Genomic DNA, 9,365 nt, shown 5'->3' with positions numbered 1-9,365 from the left:
AGAAAAAAAGAAGGTATTCATCTGAATCCACAATTTCACTAGTCACAAGTTGCCTAGTGTGTATATTGCGGCAAAATTGTGAAAATTATTAGGGTACCAAACTATTTGTTGATACTTAAAAAAACAAAAGCCGTCAGACGTCAGAACCAATGGAAGTAAAATATCTCCATATATATCTCATTGGCTGGATTCAAAACCAATGGCAGCTCTAGAAATTTTTTCCAAGGTATTCCTTAAGAAGCATAAATTACACAATTTAATAAAAAGAAAAATTTATATATTGACAACAACAACAACAATAAAAAAGACACGCAAATACATAAAGTTTTACAATATAAAGCTTGTAGAGCTCAGTTGTGGTTGTTGTTAGTATTACTGAATAGGGATGGATGGCGATGGCTGGGGAGAGTAAGTGAGTTTCTTATTTCCTTTTAGCCTTTAGGTTTGATTTAGTTTTAGTTTAAATTGTTTAATGACTTGTGAATCCACAAGGCACTAAGGCAGTGAGGATTTTTAAAAAGAATATTTGTTGAATTAAAAACGTAATTATGTTAGTGTTGGAGTAGTGATAGTCTAAGTCTGAGATGAGATTGATCTTGTACTGGGCTTTTCCATTGGCGTTTGGTTTGGGCCGTGTTAGTGGTTTTATAATAATTTTTTTTCCAGATTTTAATTCAATTTTTTTTTTTTTTTTTTTTTTTTTTTTTGGCTTTTTCCATGGTTTTATAAACCAGTATGGTAAAAGAACCGAAAAAGGAACTAGTTACTGGTTTTTTGGTCGGACCGAGATCCGACCGATGATAGAACCGGTGACGTCATAAATAATTTAATTAATAAAATTTTAAATTATATAAATAAAAATATAATAAGTTTTTTACTAATAATATGATAGCAAAATGTAAAAACATAATATTTAGTGACACTTTTCATGTAAATTTAATCAAATTTTCTTGGAATGGACAATCACATGTTTAATTATAATCATAAAAATAAAAATTTTATTATATATATATATATATATATAATGAATTAATTGATGTTCTATAACAATTAAGTGACGTTTTAAGTTTATTTACTTAATTAACTAAAACTACTATTATTTTGTAATCAAAATTATCAGAAAAAGAAAAAAGAAAAGTAGTTGCACAATGAAAAAAACTAAATTTAAGTGACTTTGACCAATTAGTTGTGTAATCTATATTATAATGTTTTTGAGGAAAAGTAGTCGTACAATGACAATATGTCAGGTAAAGTAAAAACTAAAAGTAAAGTCGTAATATAGGCTTAAAAGAATATAAAAATATGTGGTTCTTTTTACTTGAAAAACTCTAATATATTGTTAAGTTGCTCAAATTATAGACCAAATTTTAATTTTATTGGCATAAAAAAAATTCAAAGTGTTCCCAAATTTTTTTTTAAAGGTAAATAAATATAAAATATAAAATTATTATGTTTTTTTTTTTTTTTAGGTCATGGTGGTCTTGGGACCACCCTAGTCATAAGGTGGTGCTGCTCTTGTTCAAAACATTGATGACCTTTATCCAAACAACCGAACCGAGAAGATTTTTTTTTTTTTCTTTTTTGGGTAGAAAAACTGAGAAGAGTTTTTATTGCATTCCACCTTCTTAATCAAAAACGTGCTTTATAAAGGGTCCGTTTGGATACAATTGAAAATTAAAAATACTATAGCAAAATAATTTTTTAATGTATAAATAGTATCGTAAGACCTATTTTTTATGAAAGAGATTGAAAAGTGTGTGAACAGTAGATGCCTTGTTCCTGAAACGCATGCAGCAGTAAAAACAAAAACAAAAAAGGATTCCCAACCAACACAGTTTTAAAGTACAAATTAATGACGTAATGCCTCTGAAAAATAGTGACGTAAATGTTATGAGATATAGTAGTTGTCTTTTCCATGTATGCCTTCACGGTTTAGTTTGGATGCATTGAGAATCCAAAAGTGAAAACTAAGACGATGTTTGGTAATATTATTTTAGTAATATTATTTATATTTTTTTAAAATGTGTATGGATAAAAAAATGTGTAAAAATAAGTACAATATTATTTAAAATAAATACATTATTAAATTACTGTATCAAACGGACTTAAGAAACATTGACTGAGAAACATAGACCCATGAGCTGCTGATAGCTAAGTTGTCCTTAAAGCTTGGTTCTTTCCGCTGCTGCACATCAATAACTGAGGTATGTTTTGGTAACATCTTATACTCAAGTTATTTCGCCTGTACATTTATTTATTTATTTATAGACAAAATTTTAACTATAAATTTGGTTATATTTTTTTTAAAAAAATATGACAACATATTATAAAAATCTAATTATTGAATTATATGTTCTTTATACTCTTAACATATGTGTCAAATTTCATATTAATTATATATTATTTAAAATTCAATTCATAAATTTTATTTTTATACATAATTTTAAAATACAAAAATTTGAAATTTCAATATTTGATTGATGATATACCTATTAGTCTTTGATCTTTTAGAGATTTTTCAAGCTAAAGGATATAAGAAGAAAATGTAATTTAATAATGAATTTGTCAAAATTCACATTTAATAAAAAGATATTGAGTGGAATATTAACCATGGGCTACAATCATGTTTGTAGCCAAGCTTTGTCTTTTTCTTTTTCTTTTCTCATTATTATTGTACCAAAATAAAATTATCTACAACATCTATATATATAATTAAAGCCATAATTGAGAGATAATATAATTAGATTCTAAATTGGATTTTAATTGTTGTCTAAATTTATGTCACGTGACCTATCTAAGTGTTTTTTTTTCTTGGTGAATTAATGTTGTGCAAAAGACAAAGAGTCTAATATAAATAAACCATCAAAAACCCAATAAACCAAAAAAAGAAAGAAAAGTAAACTCATGTGTATATCCAAAAAAAACTAAAATCAAAAATTAAAAAAAGAGAGTAAAAGTCATCTATGACTATATATATATATATATATATATATATATATATATATAAATGATTAAACTCAATGAAAATCCAATTTGATTCTAAATTGGATACCAATTATTGTCTAATTTTACACTGCTAGTTTTATCTTTTTTTTTTTTTTTAAGGTAAGTTAATATTATGCAAAAGACGAAAAGGTTAATATAAGTAAACTACTAAAAACACAATAAACAAATTTAAAAAAAATACTCATATCTATATAATAAAAAAAAAACTAAAATAAAAAATTAGTTGATTGGCTGGCCGGTGATATTGCAATATACAAAGGTACCGAGCTATTCTTTTCAGTCGTCAGAATTCATAAAATAGTAATATGAGATTCTTTTAGAGACAGCCGGCTGTTGCGCCATCAAAAAAAAAAAAAAACGAAATTTTTTTTTATTGACGTATGCCATAGAGCATATGTTAGGACAAAAGCTGTCAAAACCAACGGAAGAAAAATATCTAAGATTTTTTTATTGCATTCTACCTTCTTAACCCAAAACATTTTTCATAAAGTTTATATATGTACAAATTAATTATAGGACAGGAAAATATATGACGCAATGCCACTTAGAAATAGTGACGTAATACTTATGAGATAAAGTTTTTTTTTTTTTTTTTTTTTTTTTATATATATACCCTCCTGGGTTTCGTTTGGTTACTGTGAGAAGTGAGAACTTAGAAACATAGTAGATTGCATGAGCTGTTGATGGTTGAGTTGAACTTTTAAAGTGTGTTCTTTCAGCTTCTACACATTAATAACTGAGGTAGGTTTTGGTAACATTTCCTACTCAAGTTCCTTTTTCTATCAATTTATTTATAGTTTCTCAACCAAAAAAAAAACAATTTATTTTTTTTCTTCATATTATTATTAATGCATTAAATTAAATATTTCTTTTCATCTCAAATTTCAAATTCCCACCATAACAATGGTACTCTTACAATTTTTTTTTTCAATAATTCGATAATTAAAGTGAGAGGATGTTAATTTTGAAGATCCCTATTGAAAATACTAAGATTTGTCAAATTAGATGAACTCCAAAACTTTTGGTATCATACTCTCAAACCAACAATATTAATTAATTAAATTTTTTTCTTCTACCTCTCATGTAGACAAAAACTATAAAATCAATCTTATTTTTACGCACTATCATTGATGTATGATTCTATACCTCTAGAATAATATTATAGACATAATAATTTTCGCATTTTTTCTTTATAATAGTTTAGTTGGGTTTTTATTGTTTCACATCCAGGTTCATCACAAACTTCATATATCATCATCTATCATTAACAACTTCTGACTTTGGAAATTATGAAAAATTTTGTGGGTCTAGAGTTATTGATATTTCTATAGTTATATTTGAGCTATTGCACATTCTTTCTTACTTTTATACTAAGATCAATATAAAATTTTAGAATCAACAAGGAAAAAAATAATCTATCATCTGATTAGCACGATCTAGAATGGGGCCAAATCATTATTTATCTGCAAAGTTCCTTAACAACCAAGCTATTTTTTCTCAATCATCGATGCAATACGAGATTTTTTCTTTCAAAACCAACACACACACACACACACACACACACACAAAAAACCTCTTTATCCATAATTCCAATTCCAAATGCAAAGGTTAATGAACTAGCGATTCTATTCAGCAAAAAAAAAAAAAAAAAAAAAAAGTAGCGATTCTTTTCATTCATAATTGCAACACGAGATTTTAGAGACTACTAGCTGTTGCACCTTCCTGCTTTAATACTTCTAAAGATGAGTTTTCAAAACCAACCGAAGAAAAAACATCTCTTTAGCCTATATCCGTTGATCCTCAGTCTAATTGGCAGGATTCAGATATGATGTAATGCCACTGGAGAAATAGAGATGTAGTATTATGGGATGGGATTTTTTTAATACATACAAAATGTTATGCACAATTTTACATATATTCTATTTTTTGATAACTTTTTATATTTTTTATTTTCATTATATTAAAAAAAATTTAAAATAATTTATTAACAATTGTCGTAAGGGCACTATTAACTTTATTTATATTGAAAATATTTCAAGTTTCAATTGACGATGGCTACATTGGCTAATATTGTGTGTAAGAGTAAAAATTCTACTCTTATCCACGATCTTTGACCAAATCAGTAAGAGGGGTGGGTAGGTGATAGTAAACTTAATAAACATCCCATCATTTCCGCCCCTCTTATCTCTCTTTTCTTGAACATATTTCCTCCTTCCAATAATGAAAATGAAGGAAGACAGCTGCTAAGGCAGATTCCCTCAATCATAAAAAACGAAAAAGATAAACAAGAGGAACAATATGGTCGACTTTCACCATGGCTGATGCTATGGATGTGTTGATCTTTCTGTCAATTATTTCCTTTAATTTTCTTTAATTAGTGCCAGTGGGGAGCCATATACAAGGGTGGGGGCCAAAGTTCCCTCAAAATTTGAAAAAATTATTTATAATATGTATATTATTTACATTTTAAAAAATGTATCATGTAAAAATTGAAGTTAATCTCCCTCCTAAATTCTGAGTCATTTCAATGGTGTTTTTAAAAGAAAGAGAAATTGCATTAAAATCATATAATTTAAGAGGTTTAACAAATTAAACTATGTAAAAAATGATAAATTTTTGTACATGTCTAATAGAAGAAATACATGGCTTTTATATAATCATTAAAATTTAGATGATAATAAATTCTCTTAGAAAATTAATTTGTATATGTGTGTGTGTGTGTAGAGATTTGTTTTAACTAATATATTAGCATCATAACTTGCCCCCAAATCAAAATTTTTGGCTCTGCCCCTGATTAGTGCAATATATAAACAGAGGTAATGTTCTCTTCACGTATACAAAGAGCAGTCCAAAAATCCTCTATTTTGTGTCCCTTACTCTATTACAAATTCCTTCACTTTTTCGGACATTAATACTAGTCCAAAGCCTTGTTTTGTGAGTACACACAACCAAAGTTTGCCATTGAATCTTGGGGGTAATCGTCGGAGCCAATTTTGCACAAAGAATAAATTATATCTAGTGGAGTGAAATCACTTCTTAAGACAGTGGGTAAAGTTCCACAACTCGGCTTTCAACCATTGCTAAAAAAATTTCTTTCTTTTCAATTTTACTCTTCGTATGGTTGATTTAATTCATCTTATATATTTTCCTTAACAAATATATCCTAATGGGATTCATTTCGCCTCTGTGAGAACTGAGAACCATAGATCACATGAGTTGTTGATAGTTAATTTGTACTTACAGGGTCATTCTTTCAGGCTTTCAGTCAGCAACTGCACTTCAATAACCAAGGTAGGTTTTCATAACATTTTTCATTCAAGTATTTTTGTCTATCACTGTATTTATTTATTTTCTCATTATTATCTTACCAAAATAACATTGACTACGCATTTAAAATTATATACAAACTAGATTGTAATTCATGTTTATGCATGGAAACATTTAACAATAGTGAAAAAGGAGTGATTTTAGTTTACCTAGAAGCTTATTTGGATGGAGAGGGGAGTAGAGGAAGGGGACCGGGGTTAGGTTTAATCATAACCTCATTTGAATGTTTTTTGATGTGGGAGGAAGGGGTATTTAGAGGGGTCAAAACCCCACTTTTTTAATTCTCCCAATTAGAAAAATTTGAAGGTAGTGTTAGGAATTTAACCTAATCCCTAAACCTATGAGAAACGAAAAATGGATAAAACTATGTGCCAAGAAAAATCACACAACATAAATATTTACAAGGTTCGGCAATATGTCTGTGTCCACAAAGTTGCAAGGATTTAAGGAAGAGAAAATACAAAAATGGCCATACAATACAGTTTTCAATACATCAAACCCTAATCCAAAGCAATAGTGTATATATATATATATATATATATATATATATATATATATATATATATATATATATATATATATATATATATATATATACCCACCAAACAATGGATCCAAAATGAGTCAAAAAAATTTCTCTGCAGCAAATCTCCCATTTAAAATTGTAACGCATCCAAATTAGGTTAGGTCACAAACCAAAATCCACATGACCCAATAGGGAGTAAAGGGAAGGGTTTAACTTATATTAAAAAATTGTAATTGTCAATTATGCTCTTGTGATGTCAATTTATATCTAGTTCCTCAAAATAAGCAAGTATGGGAGAAAAGAGAAAAGAGGAGAGGGAGAGAAGAAATATCAGTACGGTGGAGAGAAAAAGTGAAGAAGAAAAAGATGTTTGAGCACATGAGCGTCTGATCGTGGGACCCAACCATCAAATATTTACAAAAATACTTGATATCTTAGTTTTCAAAATTTGGAAACTCCTAAAATTTTTTTTCAATTTCCATCACTCTAACTCAATTTTTTGAGTTTTGAGTTAAGAAACTCAACTCAAAAACTAAACCAAACAACATAATTTGAGTGGGTCTCACAATTTTTGAGTTTTGAGTTATGAAAACTAAGTTATATAACTCAAAACTCATCAAACCAACACCCTCTAGTGAATTACTAGATTTTTTTAGAGGCAGCTTGTTGTTTCACTTTCGTGCCTTAAATTTAATACTTCCAAAAAAAGAAAAAGCTTTCAATACCAATTACCAACTGAAGAAAAATATCTCGATATCTATTCTCTCCTAGTCTCCTGGTCTTAGGCAGGATTAACTGTTCAGGGATTGACTTAAATTTGGTTCATAATGTTTCGTATAACCTTTTGATATATTTTCCATAATAGTATGTTGTAATGGAAAATATTGACATAGTTAGTATCCGAAATAAAATATTGTGGTAAAAATTATGATTTTTTATATGGCACTAGAATTACTCAAAAATACAGAGATAAAATTCTTAATCAAAACCACGAGACAAGACCTCTGAAAGCACTACTTTAATGTCTTCCCTTTCGGAAAATTAGAGAGATGCCCACAGAGAGTCAATCAAAACTCAACTAAAAATGGTATGGCCATATGTTGCAGTTGTTTTGTCCCAATCTAGATAGAGATTTTAGATTAGCAAGTCCTTGATGCTGATTCTTCTTTGTGTTATTTCCATTGACTCCCAAAAATAAATTTTAGTTGTGATTCCAATTTTAAAAAACAAAATTAAAAGCAGAAGTTGAAAAACCCAGTACTTAATAATAATAAATAACAAAAAATCAAACAAAAACCGTGGAATCCAAACAAGTCATTTTCCCGGATTGATAAACTATATGACGTAATGCCACTAAAAAATAGTGACATAATATTTATGAGATATAGTTGTTGTCTTTTCTATATATACCCTCCTGGGTTTCATTTGGTTACTGTGAGAAGTGAGAACTTAGAACAATAGATCACATTAGCTGTTGATAGTTAAGTATTGAACTTTTAAAGCATGGTTCTTTCAGCTGCTGCACATTAATAACTGAGGTAGGCTTTCGTAACATTTCCTACTTAAGTTCCTTTGTCTGTCAATCTATTTATTTATTTTCTCATTATTATCTTACCGAAATAACATTGTCTGACATTTAAAATTATATACAAACTAGATTCTACTTTGTGTTAATGCACAAAACGTTTAACAATAGTAATAAAGATGTGGTTTTATCCAGAAAAATGACACAAAATTTATTTATATTTAAATAATTAATGCACCACCTCCCACAAAAAAATTAATGCGCCACTTAACATAATTAACATAACAAAATAAATTTATTTATCCTATTAGTAATCTCAAATAAAAATAGTGTTTTATATAAAATTTATAATATAAATTCATCTAATATAAATAATTAATGCATAACTATAGATACTTAATATATGCATTTATGCCACTGGTTAATCCAATGAACTAATACTTTTATATAAATGTAAATTTTGTTGAGGTAAAAGCCTAAATAAAGAAAATCTCTAGAAATGCACTTTATGGCAAAACTGTATGCTCTCTTGCATTAGATCTCTACTTATGTCCAATTTCTTCTCAAGCCTAACTTACTTTCTCAATGTCTTTTCTTCATTATGTCCAAAAAGAGATACCATGCTAGATATTCAATGAGAGGAGAGCTGAATAGAGATACTATGCTAGATATTCAATGAGAGGAGAGCATTAGGGTGAGGAGTAGCACCATTTCATCGAGAAGAAGGAAAAAATTATCGAAAAAGAAAGCCTAATCCATTACTCAAGAAACTTGTTTAACCTAATTTTCAATCTTTCTTTCTCCGAGTCTAGTGAGGGTAGATCTTCATCCACATCTTTGTCTCGCACTCTCAATTAACAATTTAGATTTGTTGAACTTTGATCTCCCATAATTAGGACCGTCGTGCAACTTTTCTTGTTTTTGCTCACTCCTTCTCTTTCTCTTCATCTTTTATTTTTATTCATTTTTTTACATGGTATC

This window comes from Castanea sativa, chromosome 4 (assembly GCF_040712315.1).
Source record: "Castanea sativa cultivar Marrone di Chiusa Pesio chromosome 4, ASM4071231v1".
Taxonomy (NCBI): Eukaryota; Viridiplantae; Streptophyta; class Magnoliopsida; order Fagales; family Fagaceae; genus Castanea; species Castanea sativa.
This window is presented reverse-complemented; position numbering follows the sequence as displayed.